Below are 26,423 nucleotides of genomic sequence, written 5' to 3' on the forward strand. Positions count from 1 at the left end.
AATCCTCAAGAGGCAGGGCATTTTTTGACATACCGGATCCCTTCCTCTGTTTGCTGAGCAGTTATTCTGAGAGGCTGACTCCAGGTCAGGTGCCCCCCTGCTGGCTGGCAAACGCTGGCGTTGCTTAAGGCCCTAAACGGGGAGATGAGTGGAGCCCACAAGCCCTGGCAGATCCTGCTTACCTCACTCTCACAATGCCGGCGGGCATGAAGGGGCAGCCTTATAGGAGGACTTAGTCACTGGCAGTCCTGCACTTCATCATCCTCCAGGGCTACGCCCTTCCAAGCAGAGAAACCTGGTTTATCTTGAAGGCCAGACAGCCCTGATTTAATTGGGCCCTCCGTCCATCCGTTTCCCCCTTTCTCTCCAAGGCCCAAAAGGACTTGGAACAGGCCATGAAAGACGCTGAAACTGGAGGGAGGGGATACAACCAAGAGAAACCCAAACCCTGCTCCCTGCCCCCTCGAACAGTCACAGGGATGCCCTGTCCAAGAAGGGACCCCAGGATCAACCCTCACCCCAGCCACAAGGGCATCTTCGGGTCCGTACGCTTTCTCTTCCACCAAAGAGGAGGTGACAGGTGAGGAAAGGGGAGTGTGGCCACTCTCCCCACCCCACGCCCAGGAAACCACGGTCCCTCCCAGCACGGAAGGGCCGCTGGGGAAACAGGTGCCCGCCTGAGGTCTGTGGCCCTGGGTAGGGCAGAAGGCAAGGCACCGGCTCCTTTGCTCTACAAAATCCCTGGCCAGAAAAGTTCACCAGCACCCCTCCCCTACTTTTCCTACTTCAAGTGGGCCCCTCGTCAGGCTGCCTCGTCCAAACCCCCAATTCCCAGACCAGGGCAGGGCAGGGGGGACGGGGACTCCTTACCGAGCGCTGGGGGGCCGAGGCCCAGGGAAGTTCCAGGGAGGCGGCGGCAGAGCGGGTCTCTCGGCAGGCTTCCGCCGCAGAAAGAGCGAGCGAAACGCGATAGGTAAGCCAAGGGCCGGCGCCCTGCCCAGCAGCCAGAGGCGAAAGGACAGCTGAGCTGATATGGACCGCCTAAAAATAGCCGTGAATGTCAGGCGGGCATGGAGGGGGGCTCGCGCTGCCCAGCTGCCCCTGATCGCTGCCTGGAACAAGCAGGGCTTTTACAACCGCCGGTGGGGAAGGCAGTTAAAGGAAGAGAGAGAAGTCTCCTGGTACGAGAGGAAGTGATGTGGGCGTCTGGCAGCCGAGCAGCCGTCCCGTGGCGCCTTCCTCCACATCTCACCCAGCAGGCCGGCACGCAGCCCGGAGAGTGAGGAAGCGGCGCTCGCGGGGTCCCCTTGGGCGCGCACCGAGGCCCACAGCAGCAGCCTCCTTCATCAGGGCCATGGCTCGCCCTTCCCTTCTCCTGCCACGGGTTCCCCCCGGATGGCCGGCGTTTTGTCCTGCAGTTAAGAAATGCAGCGGGGTGCCCTAAACGTCACAGGTCTGCCTTCGGTTTCTGTCACGGAGGCTTCCCCTTGGTTTGTACCGGGGTACGGTCAAGGAAGTCAAGAGGGTGGCCACAACAGTGCCGCAGAAGCAATGCGATGCACGTAAATAAGCTGGTGGCACTTCGATCGCCCCATCGCGATTTGTTCTGCATCCCGGTTTGTACCCTGTGGAGCTCCTGATCACAAGCACTGTTTGCACCTCAAGACTGCCTTCCCAGAAGAAGCCGGCCTTCCATTTTCCCTTCGGAGATTCAAAGAGACAGCAGTGCCAACAAGGGGCATATCGCCCCCAATCCCTTTGGGAAACCTTACAGGCCCAGATGTGCTGGGACTGTGTGGGGCCGCAGGGAAGGTACTGGACTAGGGGCAAGTCCCCCCCTCCAGCCTCAGCTTCTTTATGTTGTACAACTCAAGGCAGGGTGCACAGGACACTTGCCTCCTACTTTCCCCAAAACAACAACCCTGCCAGGCTGAGAGAGAGGGACCGGCCCAAAGTCACCAGCCAGCTTTTATGCCTCCTGATTTCTTTCTGGCAGCTTCACCCTGGCACCAAATTGGCTCTAAAGAAAGAGATAAATGAAGACTGCCATACCCTGGAAGGCGCCAGGTCAGGAAAGTGAGCTTCAAGGGACAAGGCCAATTCATGGAGGGCACGTCCAGCAGCAGCAGCCCCGATGAGGAAACGGTCCAGTATTAGAAGGTGCTGCCTTCATGCCAGGTATCCAGGGAGCACCTGAGACCCGAGAGGACAAAACCTGGGCCCTCGGCTTCTGCTCTCTGGGCCGGGCCCTGCACAGTCCCGCTGCTGTGGCTGGCCTGGCCATGTGTCTCTGCCTCCGCGCCAAACGGCTGAGAGAATGTGCTATAAATAGGCCGGTTCAAGCAGGAGGCCAGGGCGAGGGTCTGGGCGTGGGGGGGCAGCGGGGGACAGAGAAGGCCTGGCGTGGGGGCTCAGCCAGCCTTTCTAACTCTCCTCTCCAAGAGCCAAGGAGAAGGCGGCGCTCTGCAGAGGTGGGCTCGTTCCAGCCCGAGAGGGGCCCTCTCTTTTCGCTAAGGGCCACTTTCTCTCAGGTGGGGTCCCCAGGGTGGGCCCGACTGACGGAAGCAGTGTGTGGCGATATGCCTCCCCCCGCAGCCCCGACTGCCCCTTTTTCCTCTGGCACCCCTTCCGCTTCTCCCACGCAGCAAGCGCCTGGGTGGGGAGTTGCAGCAATGCCCACGCCGGAGGCAACCCTGGAAGAGAGGTTTTAAAGAGCCTGTTCTGATACCCTGCAAAGTGCCCTACATACAGCTCCCCCCTGACAGGATTGTGTGGAAAAATTGCTGGATTTTCTGATTTTGTCTTTATGAGCGCTTCGCTATTAACATACAAAGGGAGTCTGGCTGAAAAACAACACAGAAGGCTGATGCTTGCTTAATTTATTTCATAAACAAAGTCGTCCAACATGCAATGTGCCAGGGTGAAAAATTAATAACCTCCCCATCAATTCAATTATAGGGATAATTAGGACCAGATGTGTGAGTATCTCATTAAATAATTAAGGCAGATTTGGCCCTGCCTCTGGTCCTGCCCTCAGTTGGGCTCCCCTCGTCAGAGTGAAGCTCTTCCCACACATCAGTCCCCACTTAAAAGGAGTCTCTGAAGACCTCCCTTAGAAGTCCTTGATGCCCATCAATCTGGAAAAGGTTAAAAAGTCATTTCTGAAGGTCTGGGCTCCACCAAACCACCCTCAGATGCACAGCCTTGAAATTAAGATTTGGAGTGAGGGTGTATCTCCACAAGAGGGGTGTTCCTGTCAAAATCTCTCCAAGACTGCAGCATAAAATCACGCAAGAAGTCACAAACAACCCCCAAGCCACCTCCAGGGATCTGTAGGCCTCTCTCGCCTTGGATAAAGTCAGTGTTCCCATTTCCCCCCACAGAAAATGGGACTTATGGGAGAGAAGCAAGAAGGGAGCCGTTGCTTGAAAGGAGAACGTTGATGCTCCTCTCGGGTTTGCTCAAAAGCCCCTGGGTGATGCTCCAACTCTCTGGAGGAACGCCCCGTGGACAGATGAGTCTGAGGCGGAACAGGGCTAGCGCTGGGCATGCAGGTGGGAGTGTTGGGGTTCAGGGTCACTCGGCTGCCTCGGGGCCCGGATGACCTGCCCTCGTTGAGGGAAGCAGGACGTCTGCTCTGTGGTGGAGGGTTCGGTGGGGAGCCATCGGGCCATCTGTGCACCAGGTGAAGCTGAAGCATAAGCGGGTTATGCAACCCGACAGTGATCCCCAGCATACCAGCAAGTCTACGAGGGGAAGAAGAAATTCAGTGTTTTGGAACGGCCAAGTTGGCCTCCAGGCCTGATCCCATAAAAACGGGTGTCGGCCAGTGAAGGGTGCCCTTTGTGCTAGAAGAGGCTCCGATGTTCCTGAGGGGAAGCAGTTTGCATGGAGGGGGGGGTCAGAATTCCCAAGCAGCAACATGAGAAATTGCAGGAAACGTTTGGGTGCAATTATTAATGCAAGTAGCTATGGAATTTAAAGGGACAATTACTTTTCATGCAGGCACGTGGCATGTTTGGTGACATTATGAAATAAATGCAACCAGTCCCAAACTTTGGTGTCACTTGTTCACTCAGGCTGCTTTTATACATACACTAGACAACCCTGTGACCCATTAGGTCATCCTTTGAGAGAAAAGTAGTACAGTCTGATGTGACCGGAATGAACATTAAATTTTAGGCTGACCATATTTTTTTACCCCAATGCTGGATGGTCCTGTGATCATCTAAGAAGAGTATACAGATAGTCCCCGACTTACGACCATTCGTTTAATGACTGTTCAAAGTTATGATGGGGCTGAAAAAAGTAACTTATGGACAGTCCTCGCACTTATGATTGTCGCAGTGTCCCCACAGTCATGTAATCAACATTTGGGCATTTGGCAACTGGCAAGTAGCTACGACCTTCCCAGGGGGCTTCCAACAAGCAAAGTCAATGGGGGAAGCCGGATTCTCTTAACAACTGCAGCAAAAAAAGTTGTAAAATCGGGCGCAACTCACTTAATGACCGCATCACTTAGCAACAGAAGTTCCAGTCCCAATTGTGGTCGTAAGTCAAGCCCTATCTATATATCACAAATAGAAAAATAATTGTAGTGGCAAACAAACTTCAATAATAAATCAGTATTTACTTACTTAAAAAGATAAACAGAATGACCACAGGCGGGCAAAAAAGCAGCGGGAGCGGGAGCAACTTCCAACTTCCTGCTGGCTTCCCCATTGACTTTGCTTGCGGGAAGCTGGCAGGGAGCCTTGGAAATTATGATCACGTGACTATGGGGATGCTGCCACGGCCACACTTTGCAAATTAAACCAGCCTGAACATCGTGGAAATTTCAATTCCACAGGAGTAACGGATCTCAGATTTTTTACGCATTCTTTAAGTTAGCGGATTTTAGCTGCCTTGATTCCAAAATTGTTGTGGTATAATGCACTGTTTGGGCTAACCTGAGGGTACAAACAGACAAACAGATCAGTCCAATGAGAGTTTTAATAGTATATAGATATAAGACCCACGTGAAGCTGCAATCTACAGAAATTCAGAAAATCCAAAAGCAGGCGAATACTTTTTTACAGTATAGGAAACATTAAACAAGTTACTCACAGCATTATCAATGTAGTTTAAAAATTTATATGCAGGGGAGACATTTATCAGGCTCCACAACAAGATGAGGGAAGGTTCAACCTTCCTCACCACCAAAAGAAGGGCCTTCCCCGTTTGGTTCTGCACTAGCAGCAAACAGAAAAATGCACTGCCAATAGAGGCGAATATCTGTAGCTCAGGGTTGAACTGTGGGGTCCTTGCGGTTTTCTGAGCTTGGCGGTTTTCTGGCAAACGTTTCGTTACCCCATTAGGTGCTGAGCAAACCCCATTCCATGCTAGCACTGAAGATGTTACCTAGCGGGGTAACGAAACTGCAATATTTTCATTCACAGTTCTAATAATACTTAACGTGCACGCCACCTATCCCCCATCCTCATGAACGTGACTGCCAACATTTGCATTTTTACAAGACTCTCTACTGACGCAAAGGTAAAAGGCAGGGACCCCGCTGCAATTAGGTCTCTAAATTTTCAGCCGGGACATTTTACGCACACAGTGACAATATTATTGCAGCATCTCATTGTCTCCAACCATTTTTGAACTCTGACTTCCAGGCCAACAAAACTCTGGGCACTTCTTAATTAACATGCCGGAGGTTTCCAGGAACCAGGGGAACAATTTCCAGATCTTTTCTTTTTCTAAACAGCTTAATGTGACACTAAGAGGGAAATGCCATCACTAAGACTGTTAACCACACTTACACTCTGCGAAATCACATTTATGTCTGTGTCACCCAGGCCCCCAGAAGTTGCACAAAGGCAGAGGAGAGAATTCCTTGCCATTTACAGGTATCCCAAATGACAGAGGAAGGAGAAGCATAGAAGCAGATTAAAAAAAAAGTGTGGGGGGGGTGGATCTTTCACTGCACGAAAACTACCTGCTCAAAAGGTATTACATACGGAATATTTTGCAGCATCCCTAACTTTAGTAGTTATACGTTGGCCGGAATGGGGCGAGGGGGGAAAGAGAAATTTATTTTAAGAGATACAAGCAAGCAAGCATGATGAACCCCTGGATACTCCTCTGTGGCTAATTCCATCTGGAGTCGTCGTTCTTGGTAACGCTGCAGCCAAGGGGCTAGCAAACCTGAATTTGGGCTACTGCGGACCAACACCTCCCACTAAAATTTCATACAGTGAGAAAGGATAAAGCAAACTGCTGGGCGCTGGCGCCATCTGCTGTCCAGATGTGAGAGCAGAGGAATCTAACAGACGCTTTGCCAGCATCCCGCCAGCTGGTCTTCAGGGAAAAGCATGTCCGTGCCAGAAATGGCCGCGACAAATTCAAGCACATTCAGAGGAGGGCTACCAAGAAAGGGAGTTCTCCCTTGCTGGAAGCCTTCACCCAGAATCTGGATGGTCATTTATCCAAGATGTTTTAGCGCAGTGTTTCTCAACCTCGGCGACTTTAAGACGGGTGGACTTCAACTCCCAGAGTGGCTGGCTGGATGGGGGAACTCTGGGAGTTGGAACTCTGGCTGGGGAACTCTGGGAGTTGAAGTCCACCCGTCTTAAAGTCGCCGAGGTTGAGAAACACTGGATTAGATGATCTTTCTAACGCCAGGATTCTGTGATTCTAGTTATGGATTCCCAGGAGGAAGGATGCGGAGACTATCCGCTCTAATTCCCTGCCACAAGCTCTCTGGGCCGCCCAGAACCCGGGCACATTCTGCCAAGAAAGCAACATTTATGGTGCTGCTCTTTCTGTAGACAGGTATCAGGGGTCGTCTGGTGTCCCGCGCTGCACCCTGGACCCAGAGTGGCAGTCCTCCAGCAGAGCTAAAAATGCCCCCAGCAGATCTGAAGCAGTCTTTCCCTCCCTCCCTCCCTTAAATCCATGGGCCCTAAGGCTGCCTCCCCCAGTTTATCATCTCCCCAATGAGTTGGGACAGCAATCCCAAAGCCCCAGTGAGCAGGGCTTTTGCGCAGCTGGGATCCCCCATGCCAAACCGGGGCTGCGGCTCTAGGACAAAGCAGGAGCTCCAGTGTTTAAAGAGATTCCTCAACTCGCTCTCTCTCTCCCTCTCCCTTTGAATCCCCCCCAGAAGACAAGAAGAAATAAAGGAGATGGAACCCCAGTGAAAGCTGGGCCTGGTTCCCAAGACCCTAGGGGATCTATCATCTCCTTCACTTCCTGATCAGACGCCATCCTCTGTGATCTTCATTCCAACAAGCCCAGACTCCGCCATTCTGAGCTACCCCTGGAAACAGAAGCAGGGGGAGATGAGGAGCCACGCATATGGAGAGCAAGCCTGGCTCCGGCGTGTCTCTTGAAAGCTCGCAGCCCGGGGCGTCATCCTGTTTGTCTCACATTCCAGCCTAAAGATGTTGCTCCACAGAGGAAATGGTGCACAGCTGCCCCAGAGCCGCAGACGGCCTCGCACTTCCTGCCCCTGCTGCAGATGCCCTCCAGCAGCCAGCCCTCTGGGGAGCTCAGGAAGAAGCCACGGAGTCAGAGAGGGGCTCAGACGGGCTCTCCTCTAACGGGTGCCCGCCAGGAGCCTCGGCAAGGATGGGCCAGGGACAAGGGACTCATCCTGTGCTCAGCACACACCTCAGCATGCAAGGAAGGTGTCAGCTGCTTGACAGGCACCAGCTGCACGCCAGAGATCCTGAAAGGAAGGGAGGGAGGAAGGAAGGAAAGAAAAACAAAACGCGCAGTGTTACAGCACCTTTGTATCAGCTGAGGGCGGGACCAGATGGGGGATATTACGGATGATTCTGGGTGCCGCCCTTCACACTTGAACGGGAAAACGTGCAGGAAAGAAGAACCAGCATTCTCTCCTGACTGGAACAATGTCGCCAGGAAGTAGGGATTATGACACCAGGAATAAGGGAGGGAGTTGCCTGGAAAGGTGAATATGCATATAAAATCATTTACTTTTATTCATTTATTTAAATCCATCTATTTGGCCTGGAGAAAGCGCACGCGGTTTACATTATGTTCAGAACGCAGCATCCAACAACGATTTCTTTCCTCCCACAGAAGCAGAGAGTCAGAGAAGGCTAGAGATGGAAGAGGCCAACTCAAAGCTATATTTTCCTTGCATCCAGGATTCTACCTCCTACCCTCTGAACTAGATCTCAAATACGTATCTCAAACACCCGTCCAATGAAGCTAAATCACAAGATATTTAGGACGGATAAAAGAAAATACTTCCCCACACAGCTCATCGGTAACTTGCAGATTTGCTATCGCAAGATGAAACCAACTTGAAGTGCTCAACAGCCACAACGGCAACAGACGCTCTTCAGCCACTGAGAAATATGAGTGGGAACTTCTGGGGCAACTTCTTAGAGGCAAAGGCTGGCCACTTAGAGACAAAGAAGGGCCAGGCGAGGTGGGGCTTTCACCTGTTCTAGCCCGGCTTCTCTGAGGTTCCGATGCATCGCCTCTGGATATTGTAGCCATGGCTGTTGACTTGTTTTATGGCTGCCTCCCTTCATCACCTGGTATCATTAAGTTGGAACATTCACTGTTGGATCAACAGCAGGCTGCTTGATGATCAGAAAAGTGAGATATAAACAACACATAGATTAGCCAGTAGAGGCTGGCGGTCTCCATATGCTGATTCAACATTAGGGGCTGCCTGAATGGCAGCCAACCCTGTTTAACTTAAAAAGCCCACGCTTTTAGCCAACGATTCGGAATGTGTTCATATAACATGCTGAACCATAAACTAGCCCGCTTCATTTTTGCCTAGCGCAAACTCGTTGTGTACCGGAATCCAGGAAATTGGGTTAGCGGAGCTCACTATGCATCGATTAGCCATAGTTTAGCGTACGGTATAAAGAAGCTGTTTCTGCCATTCTTGGCTGACCTACAGCCCCCCTACGTGAAGTGGGGGAGAGCACGCATCATTGAAAGGTTACGCTATGAGGTTAAAAAACTCAGTAACAGCCGCTGGCACCAGCAGCACTGAAAAGTGAGATAAATGCTTGCTGGAACCAGAACGCCTCACATCCCAGCTGCTGTTTCTGCTCACCCCTCTCCCTGAGCCACAGGCCACAAGCACATGCGCTCCAGGGCTGGAATGCCAACTTCATCCTTCCAGCTGATGATCGTTGCCAGCTTCCTGACCTCCAAAGGCCAACTGACAATCAGCTGGAATGCAATGTTCCGTGTATCCCATCACTGTATGATAAAGCAGTTCTGGAAAGAGGTGTGCGCATCCTGGGGTCAAGTTCATTACACGGCAATTACCAAAAGCCAAGTTTTTATTGTCAACAGGAACAGCCGGCAGTCCTTTCGGGAGGAGCAAATGTGTCTAAAAACAGACGCTCAGAAAGACGTGAACTACATCTCCCAGCATGATCTGAGCCTCTCACCCTGCACTGCATGCTGGGTTCCTACCTCTTCCCGCAGCTTTTACTACAGGCGCAACCTTCGCGGGAGTGTTGGAGCTGCTCGTGGTTCAGAAGTTCCATGCGCACAGCTCAGCACGTTTCAACAGGAGGGAAAAGGAAGGTCGACTGAGGCTGACTCCATCTCTCCCCCATGCGCAAAGTGGCAACCACACATACCAGAGCAATCTGCAGTCCTTGCGCTCCAGGAAACAGATTAACTCTGGAAGAAGACCCAGATCATGCCCACAGCAGCTTTAGCAGAAAAGCCGCCTCTTCCAGGGCTTGACGCTCTGCCAACGGGACAGGATGCAAACCGGGATCTCACCTCGTTTCTGTGTCCAAGGACAGGAAACACAAAACCCACAATCTCCTCTGGCCTGCCCACTGACACTGTCCAGCGATCCCCAGCCGGGAAGACCAGGGTATTCGGGAAGAGCTCGTCCTGCCAGAATCCTGTTTCCAATGAGGGCAGGCCGAGTCCCCTTCAAGAAGGCAACTTGCTTTGGTGGCTGCCTTCCCAAGGTAGACTGCTCTGAATGAGAAGGCCTTACTTAGTTATTGCAGCTGACAGGTATTAAGAGACGTCTCTACAAATTTATCTCAACTTTTTAAAACTACTCCAGGTCCATGGGGATCATTAAACCTTGTGGAAACAAATTCCACATAGGGATGCGGTGTATTAGTCAATTTCAACTCCAGAAATTGACTAGTATTGACTAATATTGACAAAGTGAGAAGCATTGTGTGTATGGGCACGCCTGTGCTTGCACATACCTACAAGAGAAAGGGAGAGAGATGCCTTCCAGGCGTCCTTGCATAAATCTTCCACTATATCGCCTTTTGTCCCTTATTTTACCAAGCCTTGAAACACTTCCCATTTTCTTCCAAGGAAGTTGCTCCAACCTTGCGATTGCTGTAAAGAACAATCCAAACGCAATGCTCAGATCTGCTCCACTAACCTCCCGCAGAGCTTTCGGCAAACATCCTCATGAACGTCTCCCAAAAAAAGATCCGTCAGAAAGAATTATAAAAATATTGCCTCTTAAGCAAAAACTCACAGCAAGGAATGCTCTGGCAGAAAACGAACCCTCACACCTGCATGTTTGCAATCCTCTGGTTATTCTGGATTCCCTCAAGAAAAAAAAATAAACGGGGGGGTGGCGGCAGAAGACACAGAGAGAAGCTGAAATGACTGATGGGCACATGTGGCGAAGAAGGAGAAGCCAGACCACTGTGGAAACAGCTGGAAGAGGCTTCAAGGACGCAGGGCCTGGCCAAGTCACTCCATTGGTCAAGCTTCCAAGCAGAGACCCAGCCTCTCTATCAATCCTACTAGCCAGGGAGATTTTCTGCATGCAAAAACATCCTAATGGTAAGAACAGTTGAGGAAGGGAACCAATGGCCCAGATGGGTGAGGGGCTCCCCTCCACTGGTGGGGTTCAAGAGGCTGGCCTGCCATCAGTCCCTTAAGACAGGGTTCCTCAGGGCTATAGGCCTTTCGCTATCATGGGCAGTATCAGGAGCCCACCCAGCAAGAACCCAGAACCGCAGAAGTCCTGCTCTGCGCTGGTGCCAGATCATCCTAACACCTCTGGCCTCCCCGTGCTGGCCCCACCTTGGCCTCTGGCTGCCCCAGGGACGTCCGACTTTGCTGCTCTGCTAGTTAAGGACGGAGGGAGCAGCGCCTGGGGAGGGATCACGAAGCCCTCCTCCCCGCTGCCCTGCCGAGGCTCAGGAATCCAGCTCTTTCGGGCGCCCTCCCTGCAAACATCTGGCTTTTGGCAGCCCCGGGTTCTGCTCTCTGCCAGCAGATTCCACTCATTCCTTTCCTTGCAGAGTCTGCAAGGGCAGAGGCAGCCTTCCCGCCTTCCGACTCCTTTGACACCGGCTGCAACCCACGTTCCCCTACCCAGGCAGGCCAAGGTGGCGTGGGCTCTGGAGGGCAGGGGAATGCTGGGACGCAGAGGCCCCCCAAGAAGCGCCACATTCACAACCTTCCAAGGAACCCTTGAGACAGTAATCAAGTCTCAGGAAGGACAACTGGAATAACATGAGTCCGCCTCTAGGCTGAGCCCCATGTCACGTGCTGTATGCCAGATTGCTGATTTCTGGGGAAAGGGCTCTCTGGGGAGAAAGGTGGGATAAAAATGGAAATGCCAACAGGCTACGAGTACCAGTGAAACACAACAAGATAATCTGGATTGAGAGCATCTCTGGGTGTGGAATTTTTGCTGGATCAGACTAACGCCAGTTAATCCAAACGCCACCTCTCAGCATGGCCAGTTCGATGGATTTCGGGAGCCAGACAAGTATCCCCTGCAGACAACTGTCCAGCAGGCCGCTGACATAGCTTTTGCTCACTCCTGGCCTAGAAGCTGTCTGCCCATGCTCAAAGCTTGTCCTCAGGGACAGTGGGGATGCGGCAATTCCAGAGGAATCCAGAAAATACCCTGGAGATGGACCTGGGTCTGAATCCATCTTTTTGATGCACTCCTTTTCTTTTCCTCAAAACAACCATCAATGCCTTATTTACCTGAGTACAGGCAGTCCTCACTTAGCAAACACAACTGGGACCAGCTAAGCACTGCAGTCATTAAGCGAAAGTTCATGTGACCACGACTTATGGTTTACTTCTGCCTTCTCTATTAACTCTGCTTGTTGCAAGCCAGTTGCGAAGCACACAAATGGCGATCACATGAGCATGGGACGCTTGTGACAGTCGTAAATGCGAGGACTGGTCGCATTTTTACACCATCGTAACTTCAAACGGTCACTACACAAGGCAGTCAGTAAGCAAAGATTCCCTGTAGATAGACTATTCCCAGTGCAATCTCAGAGGGAAGACTCACTGCCAGGATCCCGAATTATTTACTAGGGGATACACCTCAGCATATAAATCCATAGAGTGACTCTAATTCCAACTACTTATGGAAGGGCTTAGAAACAGAGTACAGAAGTTAGTTGTTAGTTCTCCGTTCTCATTACCACCTTCCAAAAGGCTTAGGTGAATGCTATGATTTTGCAGAAGAACAGAAAACCCACCGGCCCTAAGCTTTAAATGCAGCTTCCTAAAATCTGAGCCTTCACTTCCGAAAAAGAGAAGATGGAACCTTAACCTTATAATTACAAAAAGAAACTCTCGAACATGTGAGTAATGCCTGCTGAAATCTCAAGAGAAGCCAAACACAATGAATTTAGCTTGGATCCTATCCACCATACACAGCACCAGGAAAGGCAGTTCTTCCCAGGCAGTGCAGAATCTGGGCTATTCCAAATACTTGTGATTCTTCTAATTCCTCCCAGAACAGACTTTGTCTGTGGACTAAAGGTGGGGGAACTCTGACCCGTTAGTTTTTACTTGCCTGCTGGACAATCACATCCTAGACATAATTTACCTGAGCAAGGTCACTGGCTTGGGAACAATTTGGCTCATCTGAGATCTGGATGGCCCCCACTCTGCTGGTGTTTAGAAGACCCATAAAGATCTGGATCTCCACTCAGGCCTTTGGTGAGGGAGAAGGAGACCCTTGCTTCATCGGGTTTGCCATCTTTTATCTTCAATGTTTTACTGAATTGACTGTAATTTCTTTGGTTGCTGTGAGCTGTCCAGAGACGTTGAGAGTCAAATGGCTCACACGTTTCATACAACATCATCATCATCATCATCACCACCACCACCATCCTATTTATCTGATACAGCCATTAATTTCAAAGATAGTTCTCCCCCATGCCTTCTGCAGATAAAATATATTTGACTATTTGAAAACAAGTTGTCAAAATTGCCAAGATAACTGCAATGGCCACGCCGATCAGAAATTCTCAGAATTGCAGTCCCGGTATGTCCTGAAGTTTGTGGGTAGGGAAGGCCCATTAAAAGTATGGTTTCAACTTTTTGTGATAAAATCATACTCTTCAGCAATTCCCTTTTGTATAGTTTCTGGTTTAAAATAGTTTAGAAGACTATTTGCTTTGATTTTTGTGACCCCCCACAGGCTACGATACAAAAAGCCCGATTAGATGCTCCTATCTACAGCAATATGGACATGCAATATTGAGCAGGGGCAGAAAAGGCAGAATTTGACATTTCCTTTATTTCATCAGGGCGCTGTTTTGCAGGGAATTTCATCTACAAAGCCAGGCATGGTGCCTTTGAGTAGGTTAGATTACAACTCCCATTTCCCTCCAGCAGAGCGGCCTTGTCCATACCGGTGGGCTAATGGGAGTGGTGCCCCAGGACAGCTAGAAGAGGCTGAGCTGGGTCTGCAACTGTTTCCTTCCTTTTGGATATGGGCCCTTTGCTTTCAGGGTGGTGAGGAGTTAATGTTTCGAATAACTGGGCTTTTTCTGCCCTTGCACTGCACAGCCACAAATCAAATGAGTTATCTTCCACCAATGGCATTTTTCCAGAGCTAGACCAGAGGACTCCCTGCAGTGTAAAGGTTAAATGGATGATTTGTGCCACAAGTGTAAACAAATCCATCAAAACTCCCATGTATTTAAAAAAAAAAATCTTACAGAGAGATTAAAAAAACAAGCAAGCAAAGCATTAGAGTTTCCCAACAAGGTTCCTGGGAGTCTGTGGTATTTCTTGGAAGCTTATCTTGTAGAAGATCGGCAAGGGGAGTCAATGATCTCAAAAAAACAGCCTGCCCATCTTCCAATCTTCCCTCTACAAAAGAGCAGCGCGTGCGTCACTGCGCATGACCTCGTCTACGCAGCCAGTTCAACTGGGACAAGAGGACTGACGAGTGCCCAGAACGTCTGCAACCTAGAATTGGCCCGTTAACTTTCTAGAGGGGCCAAGGGTCCCTCAAAAGACCCATCATGGATTTTGGCACATGAAGCTACCTCGTATCAAGTCAGACCGTCGGCCCACCGAATCCAGGACTGGCAGCAATTCTCCAACATCTCAGGCACAAAGAAAAATTGCGCACAGAAGCACCAAGGTGTGGGTAATGTTCTCTCTTGAAAGACAGAAAAGCCCACCAGTAACAGCCAGGCCCTGCAGAGAATTATTAGTTAAGGAAAGCCCTTCCTTTCTCTGAAAACTAATTACAGTAATTTTGCTCTTCTTTGTACTCTTGCTTTTATTTTGTGGCGGCCTGCATTTAAATTCCGGGGGAAATTGGGTTTCCCACCAAGCAGCCCAGCAGAGGAGAAGGAAAAGGGAGAGACCCCAAGGGCGTTTTGATTTTTCATTTTTCTCCAATTTGGCCGGAAGCACCTCCAGGGGAGGCCTTTGAGTGCTCCCATCGACCCATCCCAGACTGACCGATGAAGGCCAGGAGCAAACGCCTCCGTTCCATAATCGCTTTTCCTCTCATCGCCATAGTTTTAAATCAAGAGGGCAGAAAACCTGGAATATCCGTCTCCTTGCAGAGAAGCACGTTTCTCCAACGCAAGAGAATTCCGAGCCATGGACCAAAGTATGTATATCATTTCCTGTTTTAAAAAGCAGGGAGAATAATTTTTTTATTTAAATCAGGACCAGAAACATTCCAGGCTGCAGAGCTGGCCAGGAGGGGAAATGCAGCCTCAATCCCACCTCTACTTCAGGACATCTGGGTTAAGGGGGTTGGCACGCAGCATCCCCTTGCACCCCGGCCCTAGAAAACCAAAACGGACACAAGGGCTCCATCCAGACCAGTGTTTCTCAACCACAGCAACTGTAAGATGGGTGGACCTCAACTCCCAGAATTCCCCAGCCAGCCAGAATTCTGGGAGTTGAAGTCCACCCATCTTAAAGTTGCTGCAGCTGAGAAACACTGGTCTAGACTGATTTAATACTTGCTGAGAACATGCACTTTCGACTCTGTCCTGTTTTCCCAAGACTTGGCAGAATATGACGCAATGCTTCTACTCTGGGCTCATCCAGAAGCGAGAGGAGTCCCCTCCCTTCCACTCAATTTATCAAGTGACTGCAAAAAACAGGAACAGGGTTGGGTGCATTGAGGGCAGTGGCTAACCCTTCCCCAAAGGTGTCACAGATGCAATCTGGTGTAGTTTGCTCTAGGAGAAAATACGTGGAGAAGCAAAACCGGCCAGCCTGGAATAATTTTGAACAGCGTGCCAGAACTTCACTAGCTGGGAGCCACAAATATATAAATGAACAGATTATACCAGCCTTCCTCAAACTGGTGCCCTCCAGATGTATTGAGAACTCCAGTTTCAGCATATCTAAGGTTCACCAGGTAGGAGAAGGCTGGATTATATACTTTCTTCCAGCATGTCAGGCCTTCAGTACAGCACAGGGGGTTGCAATCTATTCTTTCACTGCACTCTGGTTCCACTTTTTCTTCACATACAGGTTCTCCCTCTTTGTCTCAGCTATCTTCTTGACCCAGATCTACCAACATGGCACATCTCCTTCCTTTTCAGACCCTGCCTCCAGTTCTGTGCTCAAAGATCAGGGGTACTGATTGCTCCTAAGCAAACATTCCACTGAGCCTTTTTCCAAAACTTCTTCATGCATGTCCCTGGGTTAGGCGTATCCTTACCAACAAAGAAGGAAGAAGACAAAGGAGAGAGGGAGATTCAGCCAAATTTAGTTCTTCAAGTCAATTATGCAATAAGATGCATAATTGTGTGAAATGTGCATGCTTATTCTGCTGCCTAGATGTGAAGTTTCAAATTCTGAAAACAGTTTCTGTGATGCCTACATGGGGGCAGAAGATAAGAAGCATCAGAAGGGGAGTGCCTGTCCTTTTAATGAAGCACTTGAGAGCATTATCCAGAAGCAAAACTTTCTCTCGTGGAGGAGACCAAATAAAACACTTCCACTGCTGGATCAAGATTAATCTGATAATTTTTTAATTGACAATATAGAAACGGTCATTCTCTAGGCACAATGGAAATCTTCCAGTGCAAAAAAAGAAGAAAAATTCTCACCACAGCAATGGAAGAAAATTTCCTTGCTCCAGCAAGGCTGTTACTTAATCCTGGGGCATTTATTTGATGTAAGAAATTCCCTCCTCATGTTTCAAGATCACTGACCCTCTTGGTACATGAAAGGCCTTCTGTTGCTTCTTCTAGGGCAGCCATTGTTCTTCCAGAGTAGAAAGACACACTCTGCCACCTCTTGAACCAAAACCTCTTTGGCAAACTATTCCACATTTGTGGCAAGACACCGCAGCCAGGCATCCAAGCATGCTGCCATCACAAGGGCACCCATGTACCCCTAGAAGAAGCTTCAGGAGCAGTCTAGACTGCTTCACAAGCCAGGTCAACCTTGTCTACAGCAAACCAGCAGCAGCTTATATTCCAACCACAGTTCAGTCTACTTGCAAGGTTTTCTCCTCCTGAGGAAGTCGACAGCAGCAATTTTAGTTTATTAATTAATATTTGCTGGGGAATAAAAGGGGGGCAACGAAAGATCTTCTATGAAGTTTCAGAACAAGCGTTTGGCTCCCTCAAACTTCTTTCTCCTATCTGAACAATGAGGACTAAAAGGCAGGAACACAACCATGCAAGTGGTGCATCAGGCCAAGCAGAAGACAGTGGAAACCTTCTGGCAGCTGGACAGTGCAGGGAGGGAAGGAAGCAAGACAAAAGGAAGCAGGACAATAATGTGGGCCTCTGCAATTTCATCTCCTTGACCTTTTTATGGGTCGGTTGAAGCCTATGAAGACTCTGCTGGCACAAAGATGAAGAAGTGGGATCAGGGTCGGGATGGTCTTGCAAGATTATGAGAAGCTGCCTTGTCTGCAGAGTCAGGCCAATAATAAGCCTGACTGCCACTGCTGTCCAATTTTTCAGTCAGAAGCCCTTCAACCTGGCTGAACCTCAAGCTGAACAATCTGCAGGCAGCTTTTTCACTACTCAACTATGCTCTTTTCCACAACCTGCAGATCAAAAGAGAACACACTACAGGGAGTCCCCAGTTTAAGAATGAGTTCTGTTCCCAAAGTCTGTCCTTAAGTCAAATCTGTGTGTATTGTATAATACTGTACAAGTATTATTGTGTAACGAACTCGAACCATTGTGTATTTAGCTTGAATCGTTGTGTATTTCACTCAAATTTTGCTACAACAGACTCTGTTCTTAACTATGGGTCATCCTTAAACTGGGCATTCTTAACCCGGGGACTACCTGTACTAAAATGTTGGCAGCCAGAAAAGTCCCTCCAGAAGCTACAGCCCCATAAATAGGCTGACCTACAAGCCCTCAGCCTTAATTGTTTCCCAAAATCAGGTTTCCTCAGCCTACATTTCAATTAGCTATTTAATTACTGGACTATACTGAAAACAGCTGTACGGTACTTACTTCTGAGCTCAGAAATGGGGAAGTTGCAATTTTCTAGCCCTCTGCCAAGTAAATGTACACAGCAGGTTTGTGGAGGTTTTCAGTTAGAGAGCACTTTTCCCCCAAAGCCCCAACGTTTCTGACACGTCACCGCAACAAAGAACAGAAATTTATCCTGACCAGCCTTCCCTAACCTGGTTCCCTCCAGATGCATTGGGCTGTAACTTCCAAAATTCCCAGCCAGCATGTGCCCCAAACATCTGGTGGGCATCAAGGTGGGGAAGGCCAGTCCAATTGTTTCCTCCATCTCCAAATTAATGTCCCTTCTGGTGGTTTTAATGGACACAATGGGGAGACCTGGCAGACCTCTTTGCCCATTCCAGCTGTAATCTTGTAAGGGTGGCATTTCTTCCCTGTGACCCAACTCCTCCTCCCCTAGCCCCAATTCGTCACTGCAGCTCCCAAATATAAGGCAACAGCAACAGCCCCACCCAGGACCTTGCAAAGCCTGAAAGACTCAGCAGGTAAAAGGATGAATTGCTGTTGCTCCCCATAGCGCCGCATCCCGAGCAAAGCTAAAGCATGAAACTGCGTAGTTCAGGGGGAAGGAGATGCCTGAGACTTTCAGTAGCAACTCTCAGCTTGAAAAAGCAACATCTGCACTCTTTGTACTTCTGATCACTTGGACCCTCTACGTTGGCTCTGCTTTTCTCTCCCTCTGTGGGAATATCTTTTGATTCCCTCCCTCAGCTTGCCTTCCTCAACCCGCCCCCCCCCCCGCTCAATTCACCGTAAACAGACATGCTCAGAGAGAGTTTAGATGCCTAACCACGATTGTGCAGAGCTTGGCCAAACTTCCTACCTACAATATGATATTTTGGCTGGGATAAATCAGCATACTTAACCAGGTCACCTAAAGACCTGCGGCGGCATCTGGCTGCAGATAAGCATGGTGAGGGGGAGGGTTGATTTTGTCTGTTTTGTGGCTTAGCATGTTGTAAAAACCCTGCTCTTTGGACAATTTATGGTTCAAAGTATTGGGTAAAAGTGGGATGAATACCACCACTCCAAGCTGCTAGATCCTGAAGTCCAAACAGTCCATTGCAATTCCACTGGTAGCCCACAGTAGAAGACAAGACTTGGAGGCACTGAAAAATCTCATTCTGACAGTTGGACAGCCTAAGTAGGTGGCCATCTAGAATGTCCTAGCACTTCCAAGTCACTTCAACCCACCTGCTCCTTTTGTACCTGTCAAATAACCCTAACCCTGCTGGAACTTGCTCCCTAATCTGCCCATCGTGGCAGGAAACTCGGTGCAGATTGTTAGGCACCACCACCACAAGTTCACCTGGATGAGAGTCAGAAGTCATTGTGCTATTCAGAAATGAACTATACAAACATGATGTGAACCTCCAGAGGGACTGGCTATGGGAGTTTCTGGATTCTGCTTCTTTGCCTTTGACGGAGAACACAGGGCATGCACAGAAAAGATTTTACCATCAGCTTTCCCAAATCTGGTGAGTGATTACAGAAGTGCTGCTGGCTGGAAATTCTGGGAGGGACACCCAAAAACTTCTAGAGGGCTTCAGGCTGTGCCAGGGCAACTCCTGCTTTGAAATCCTGGTTAGCTGGCTTGCAAGGACTACAAAATGCTTTTAAGAACCCCAGGTCCCTGAGGTACAAACTACCAAAGGGCCATTCAGGATGGTGGGTCCTAGCCCCATGATCCATGGAATCAGTAAGATGAAAAACTACGAACAGCTTGGAAAATCTGGCCACAGCCAGGACAAAGGGATGGCTGCTGCCCACGGTTATGCAATGCTTCAGCCAATGGGGAAGGGGAGGGTGCTGTGCCCATAATTGTGAGCCTGCTCTGCAAGCTGGTCTGGGGTGTTTTCTGCTCCTCCCTCATCTCTCCACACAACAAGGAGCCCTACAGCTCTGCAGAAGGGGCTTTGTTCACAATGGGCAGGCTTTGTTCCAGAGCAGCTGATCTCTTCGTTTCTACAAAGGCAGGTGCTGCTGTTCAGCATGAACTCCCCTTTTCTAAAAAAAAAAGAAAAGAGCTAGAGGGGTGGGGAATACCACAACTGAAACACAAGATTTGCATGAAATTTTGTGAATGCTGCAAATTGACTGAATACAAAGAACAAACTACCATTTCAACCCCGCTTTGAGTCTCCCAGCTGAGCACAAACGACCAATGAGCTCCCACAGAAGAGTTGGCTTCACAAATCAGGATGAGCAAGATAAGCTATGGCTTGTTCTCACACAGTTTGTTCAGTTAGCTGCCCGTTGCATTTGCCAGAGCTCCATAATCTGAGGCACTGGGGCCACAGGAAGCCCATGGAAAGATTTAGGTGTGGCCCTCACAGACCTCCAAAGTTTCTACAAATTGCCAGAATTCCCCAACCAGCATTATTTGGGGTGGGTGGGTGTCTGGGTAATAATGCAAATACCCAGACCAAAAAAAAACCACCCTCTGGTAAATATTTATTTATTTACTCAGAAAACTTATATGGCTGCCTATCTTAAATACATGACTCTGGGCGGTAAATAGTACAAAACCACTTCACTAAAATTAAAAATAATCCAGGGCAAAGAAGAAAAACAGGCACAATATAACCATTGCATGCCTATATCGTTATTGTTATTTTATCCCATCTTTTTTATATGTATTGGTCAACTCAAGGTAGTGAAGATACCTAACACTCCTTCCTCCTCCTATTCTCCCCACAGCAACAGCCTTGTGAGGTGGGTTGGACTGAGAGAGAGGGACTGGCCCAAAGTCACCGTCTCCTGGTTTCTCGTCCAGCACCTTCACCACTACCCCAAACCGGCTCTCATATTGGGCTCATCCAAAATGCTGGCCCTAAAGCCCAGGGGAAAAGCCAGGTCTTCACGGCCTTCTGGAAGGCCAAGAGGGTGAGACCCTCCAAATCCCAGGGGGGAGGCTATTCCATAGGGCAGAGAAGGACCGAGGGTAGCAAGTTCCATAATGAGAATGCCACAGCTGAGAATACTCTGACCCGTATCCGTAGGAGTCTCACCTCCATGCTAAAGGGAGAAAGATGTACCTGGGCAGGCCTGGACCTGAACTGGCAGAGGGTGCAAATGCCCAGGCCGTCTGGGTAAGGAACAGACTCCCTTGTTCGGTACCTGCTGGAGTTAGGAAGACAGAGTCTTCAAGGGCACTCAGGCGTACAGAGCAGAGGAACAGCCCAGCCAAGTGGTTATCAGTGTGCAAGGAACAGTCCCAAAGTCCCGGGGCTCCACAGGGGTCATCATCACCAGATAGGGTAAGGAGCTCCAGAAGACTCCAGCAAACAAAGCGAGACAATCGCTCTAGAAGAGGATAACTTGCGAGATAAGCCAGCCTACCCTCCCCACGACCTCAGAGCGAGGGCTGTGACTCTTAACAAAAGCCACCGCTCTCATTTAGGCCATTCCACATCTCACTGGTACTCGGACAGCGGCCTTCCCCAGACTGGCGCCCTCCAGATGTCTTCCAACTACAACACCCAGAATTCCTAGTCAGTACGGCCAATGGAATTCTGGGCATTGCAGTTCTAACACCTCTGTACCAGACGGGAAAGACTTTGCACCAGGCTGAAGAAGTCACAGAAACGAGAGCTGAGCAACTGCTATGGCAAGGTCCAATTTAGACAGAGCCAGGGTGGATTAGACAAGTTAAAAATTAAAAATTAATTAAACAGCAACGTCACAGTAAAGACACCGGGAAACAAATTACATTTTTTTCTTAAAGGTGATTTCATAAAACTTTCTGAAATGTTCCTGAACTTCCAAATGAATTTGTGCAGGACTGAGATTATGACACCTTTCTCCAAGCCTAGGTTTAACAGACGATGCCCCCAGAAGCATTTAGCTCTTCCTGCCAGAACTGATTAAAAGAACAAAAAAGAACACTCTTGTGAAGAATGTGGCTTCTTTGTGAGGTGAGCTTAGAAGAACAGAACAGCTGAAACTTGAAAGGAAAGGGAATAAGAGGGAGAGCTAAGCCGAGTAAAATGATCTTGGGACTACCAGCTTTTTCTTTCTGAAACCTTATTCCAGTGTTTCTCAAGCTTGGCCACTTGAAGATGTGTGGACTTCAACTCCCAGAATTCCCCAGCCAGCCATGCTGGCTGGGGAATTCTGGGAGTTGAAGTCCACACATCTTCAAGTGGTCAAGCTTGAGAAACACTTCCTGATACATTTCAGGGGGAAAGGAAACATTCACACAAATATTTTGGTACAACAAGCTCTTAACATGACCAATAGGTTCATTGATGATACTACCCATATGCACGGGGTTTATACAAGACACAGAAAACCGAACAGCAGTCGGAGGCTCCAACAGCTACCAGGGAATCGCAAGGAAGATGAAGGGTTTAGCCAGACCGGAAAGATGAATGGCTTGGAGAGAAACAGGTCTGAAACAGACAACAAGCGTCTTACATCCAAACGAAGAGGCTTAAAGCCAATACGTTCACTTTAATAAAAAATATTAGTCCAACACGATGCATTAATCTGCATGCCTGAGCACACCTGTTTATATCTATTTGCAGGATACTAAATTCAGTAGTATCAATACTATATATATAAACAGGCAGCAAACCTCATGCCCACTCACACTGATGATGTAGCCTGGTTGGGTAATGAAACGTTTGCGAGCAAACAACCAAGCTCGGAGAGCACCAAAGACGCCACTAAGTTCAAAGCCAGAAGCCACATCCCACAACTGTGGATTGCTGTGGTGGACATCTGGCATGGCCTCCCTTCAGCCTTCTAAGCAAGCATCCAGAACCTCATGGTCCTCCCAGCGGCAGTTCCACTTGGCACCCCTTTGTCCACCCATTTCAGGGCAGGGTTCTCCTCCACTTAGAGCCTCCTCAGCGTCTGCCAGCTTCCACACAGGCCTCATAACCCCATCATGCTTCTCTACCACAAGCCCCTCTTAGCAGCTTCATTGGCATGTGATTTTCAACATCACATGCCGCACACTTGGCTCAAGGGATGTAAATAACACGTGCTTCCCTTCCACTGGAAAGAAAGACACATTCGTCCATTATTCTCATGTCAAAAGAAATGCTCTAGTCAGCTTCCTTGCATGACAAAGCATATGGAGGTCTCCAAGGGGCCACTGGGGTTGTAATGAGATTGAAGCATTCTAAATAACATTTAAATTTCACTGAAATGCCAGTAGCCCCTTAGAGGACAGTATATATAGACAGCAAGTCCCTATTGGGAGCCTGGCAGTTGACATGTACACAGATCCCTTAAAATGGTAAAAGCCACCTAAAACTATTCCCTTAGATTACAGCCGACAACCACCCTCAGTGACACTAGAGATCAAATGCCCTTTGGAACTATTCTGAGAGGGCACCATTCAAATATCTGGGGACTGGCTATTTCTTAGGGTTGGAGCTCCCCTTCCTGATCCTCCTATGGGAAAGCATGCACTGGACAGGTTGGCACTCCACAAAGCAGACAGTCCTGAAGATAACCAGGTGTGAAACTATGGAGGGTTTTCAAGATAGCAACCAGAACTTTGAATGATAGTCAAGAGCCCATTAGCAACCAGTGCAGTGCCCACAGCACTGATGTTGTATGCCTGTGGTAGCTCTCACCCACCAGAAAATGGGGTGCATTTTCTGTACCCATTGCAGCTTCTGTACCCATTGAGTGCATAGGGTTACATACTAACCCTAACTCAAAGGCAGCCCTAAGTAGAACACGTTACAGTAGTCCAGCCTCAAGGTAACAGGGGAGGGCAACTGTTATCAGGCATTCTGCTCTAGGTAGAGTCATAACTGAAACACCAACTGAAGGCCACCTTAGATGGTTTCCATCTTACTGAAATATTTCAGCTTCTTCCTTCTTCTCTAGCCCATTACAACTTTCAAACACCAGATCAAGACTTCCACAGAATCTTGGGTCTGGATTGGAAAGAGATACACTCTCTCCCTCTCCCCCTCTCTCAGTGTGTGTGTGTGTGTGTGTGTGTGTGTGTGCGCGCGCATCATCACATACTGATGATACCTTATATTGTACTGGCTGATGATGACTTCACCCAGTGGTTTCATATAGTTAGTAAACAGTAGGGATGACAGAGAACAGGGATGTCTTATCCTCCCCACAACCACCATCAACTGGAACTACCCGCTTAGAAAGGAGCAGAACTACTTGAAGGATACCATGATTAATGGCACTGAAAGCCGCTGAAAGGACTAACAGGACCAGGAGGGTTGTAGGTCCTGACAATCATCAACCAGAATCTCCAACATTGTTTCCATCCCATGCTCAGGCCTAAATCCCGATTGGAAGGAACGCAGATAATCTGCTTTATGTAGGTTGCTTTGCAGGTGGAGGCCCACCCATTGTCAACAACCTTTCCTAAAAAGATAAGGTTAGAATCTGAGAAGTGGTTATCTAAATTGGTCAGATCCAGGAAGGGCATATTCACAAGGGAATGCAACATTGCCTCCTTCAAGGTGGTCAAATCATCCCCTATCTTAGCAAGGCACTACCTCCCTGACTCAACCACTCACCTGACACAGAAACCAGATGGGCCATGGGTCTAGCCCACAGGTGGCAGAGCTCATTCCAGAGATTACTCTACCCACTTCCTCAGAAGCAATAGCTGAAAAGAATCCAGATAACTTCACAAGGTACTATTCCACTGATTCTTTGGACCCTACCCGTGCAGAGTTGATTGAGTGAATTTGAGTGATTTTATCAACAAAGGGTAGCACAAACGTCTCTTGGTGACCCTGAAATAGATCTTCCTGCTGCATCGTGCCACCCAAAAGGGAGCAAGTCACCCTAAATATGGGCAGTGGAGCACGCTCTGCTGATACAATAAGGGCAGAGAAGTTAGAATGCTTCATGGCTTTTATGACCACCTGTGTAGGCTCAGACATGAGCCCTTACATGTATTCAACCAAGTTCATTTATGGTCTTCCCCCAGCAACATTCCAGTCATCTTTTCTGCTGCTTAATTTTCTGGAGACTTCCAAGTTCAGCAAACAGGGAGAGGCCACTCAGGGGCAAGACTGCCAAATGCTCTGGTTGTCTCCACACTCCAGACTCTGACTTGGCACTAAGCAAGAGTGTGCTGCAGTTAACAAGGGGAATATGGGTCACCCAATTATTGCGTTGCTACTCTTGATGCCTTCATTCTTTGTCTACAGGCCTTTTCTCCCATCCACACAATGTGAGGCCATGCTCCCGTAAGGCACAGGGTTTCCAAGGAAGGACTGATACAGCAGTGGTCAGATGAACTCCACCAACTTATGTTGGGGAGTGGGGGGTGGGGTGGGGGGGATCTCTACGGCCACTTGTGCATTCCACTGTTGTAGTTATTTGTTTGTATGTTATATTTCCTCAATACAATTTTTAAAAAATTAAAAAGATCAACACCACCACCTTTTGAAAAGTAGTGAGAACAAGACAAAAACTGTAGCAGTGAATCTTATTCAACCAAGTGGAACACATTTCAAATATGATTTGGAAGAAGTATGTTGGACCTTATGCGAGCACAAGCTCTGCATCTCTCTGCTATTCATAAAGCAACCTGTTCTTTTTCAGGATCCCATACAAACCTGAAGACTGAATGCGGCTGCTTTAAAAGTTGCACTAGCTTTAATGAGCTGACTCCTTAAAGCAGCCGTGACTTTTTCTGGCCATATGGAACCTAAAAAGGGTGACCTGCTTTACTGAATAGGGGAGGGGTGCTATATTATGCAAGGCACGTTCTTCCAAAACATTACACCTTAATGCCTTGGGCGGGTAGACTGCTTAGACAGAAAAATCTGTATCCTGATGGACACTAAATCACAAACCAAAAGGAGCTTCCAGATTAGGCCATTCTTATCCAATCATCCAGCCTCATCTGCACAATTTAAACAGGGAGGGGACTCCAGACAATGCCTTTCATTTATAATCCTTCTATATTATTCATCACTACTTCCATCTTTTTTCCTTTCTGCAGAAAATCCGCTACGAGAAAAAGGAGAGGTTCATAATGCATTTTGATCAGTGGCTGCAAAAATCCTTCACTGGGACCCTCCGAAGTGTTAAAATGACCAAAGAGGTTACCAGCCTTGTACTAGACACTGTATAGATCAGAAAGACAAGCTAAGGAAAAGAGCAAATTGTTTTATTTTGTTCCCTCTAACCAAAGTAAAGATGAAGACAAAGAGCAGAATTGTGCAGCCTATATAATCTGGTAGGAAAAATTATACTATAATTCCATACCATCATCTTCAGCCACAATTAGTATCACACTTAAATCTTAAAATGTCAGCACCGACAAATCCTTATTTTGAATGGAATTATGCCTGAGGGACTTTGCTACTTTTTCCCAGAATAGCTTTCATGAAGAAGAAAAATACATTTTGAATCACCAGCCCTTCTAAAAATATGCATTTAACGCGCACACCAACACCCAGACTCAGCCAAAGAGCACATGCCAGAGTTCTAAATCCAACTTATGGTTCAACAGCCACAGGTTCGCTGGATGGCCTAAACAAGCTATTTTCTTGCTTGTGAGATATGGGGTGCAAAGAACGATTGTGTGTGAACAGAACATTTTGACCATGCAATGTCAGTGCTGCTATACTGACCATTCCCATTACAAAGAATGGAAAGAGTGTAGCCAGAAAACATCCCTTTTTCTTTTCACAGCTTCCACGTAAGCCACGTAGAATTGGACGGGTTTGGATCCTG

At 48.5% G+C, this 26,423-nt stretch overlaps 1 protein-coding gene across 11 annotated transcripts in view; it reads right to left on the reverse strand.

Annotated features, from left to right (window-relative positions):
- MYO18A (myosin XVIIIA) overlaps positions 1–26,423 on the reverse strand; it is a 122,576-nt gene that overhangs the window by 83,410 nt on the left and 12,743 nt on the right. For 4 of the 11 annotated variants that reach the window (XM_088138704.1, XM_088138702.1, XM_088138703.1 and 1 more), the window contains exon 1: positions 871–1,087. The exons of 6 other annotated variants lie outside the window; for them this stretch is intronic. The gene's annotated coding sequence lies outside the window, so the exon portion shown is untranslated. Of the gene's footprint in view, positions 1–870; positions 1,088–26,423 lie in introns of those variants that run through there. One more of the 11 variants, XM_088138707.1, reaches the window with a different exon arrangement.

Source organism: Python bivittatus, unplaced genomic scaffold (assembly GCF_059951505.1).
Source record: "Python bivittatus isolate LINGU-HERP-01145 unplaced genomic scaffold, Pbiv_v1 ctg000240_np1212, whole genome shotgun sequence".
Lineage (NCBI taxonomy): Eukaryota > Metazoa > Chordata > Lepidosauria > Squamata > Pythonidae > Python > Python bivittatus.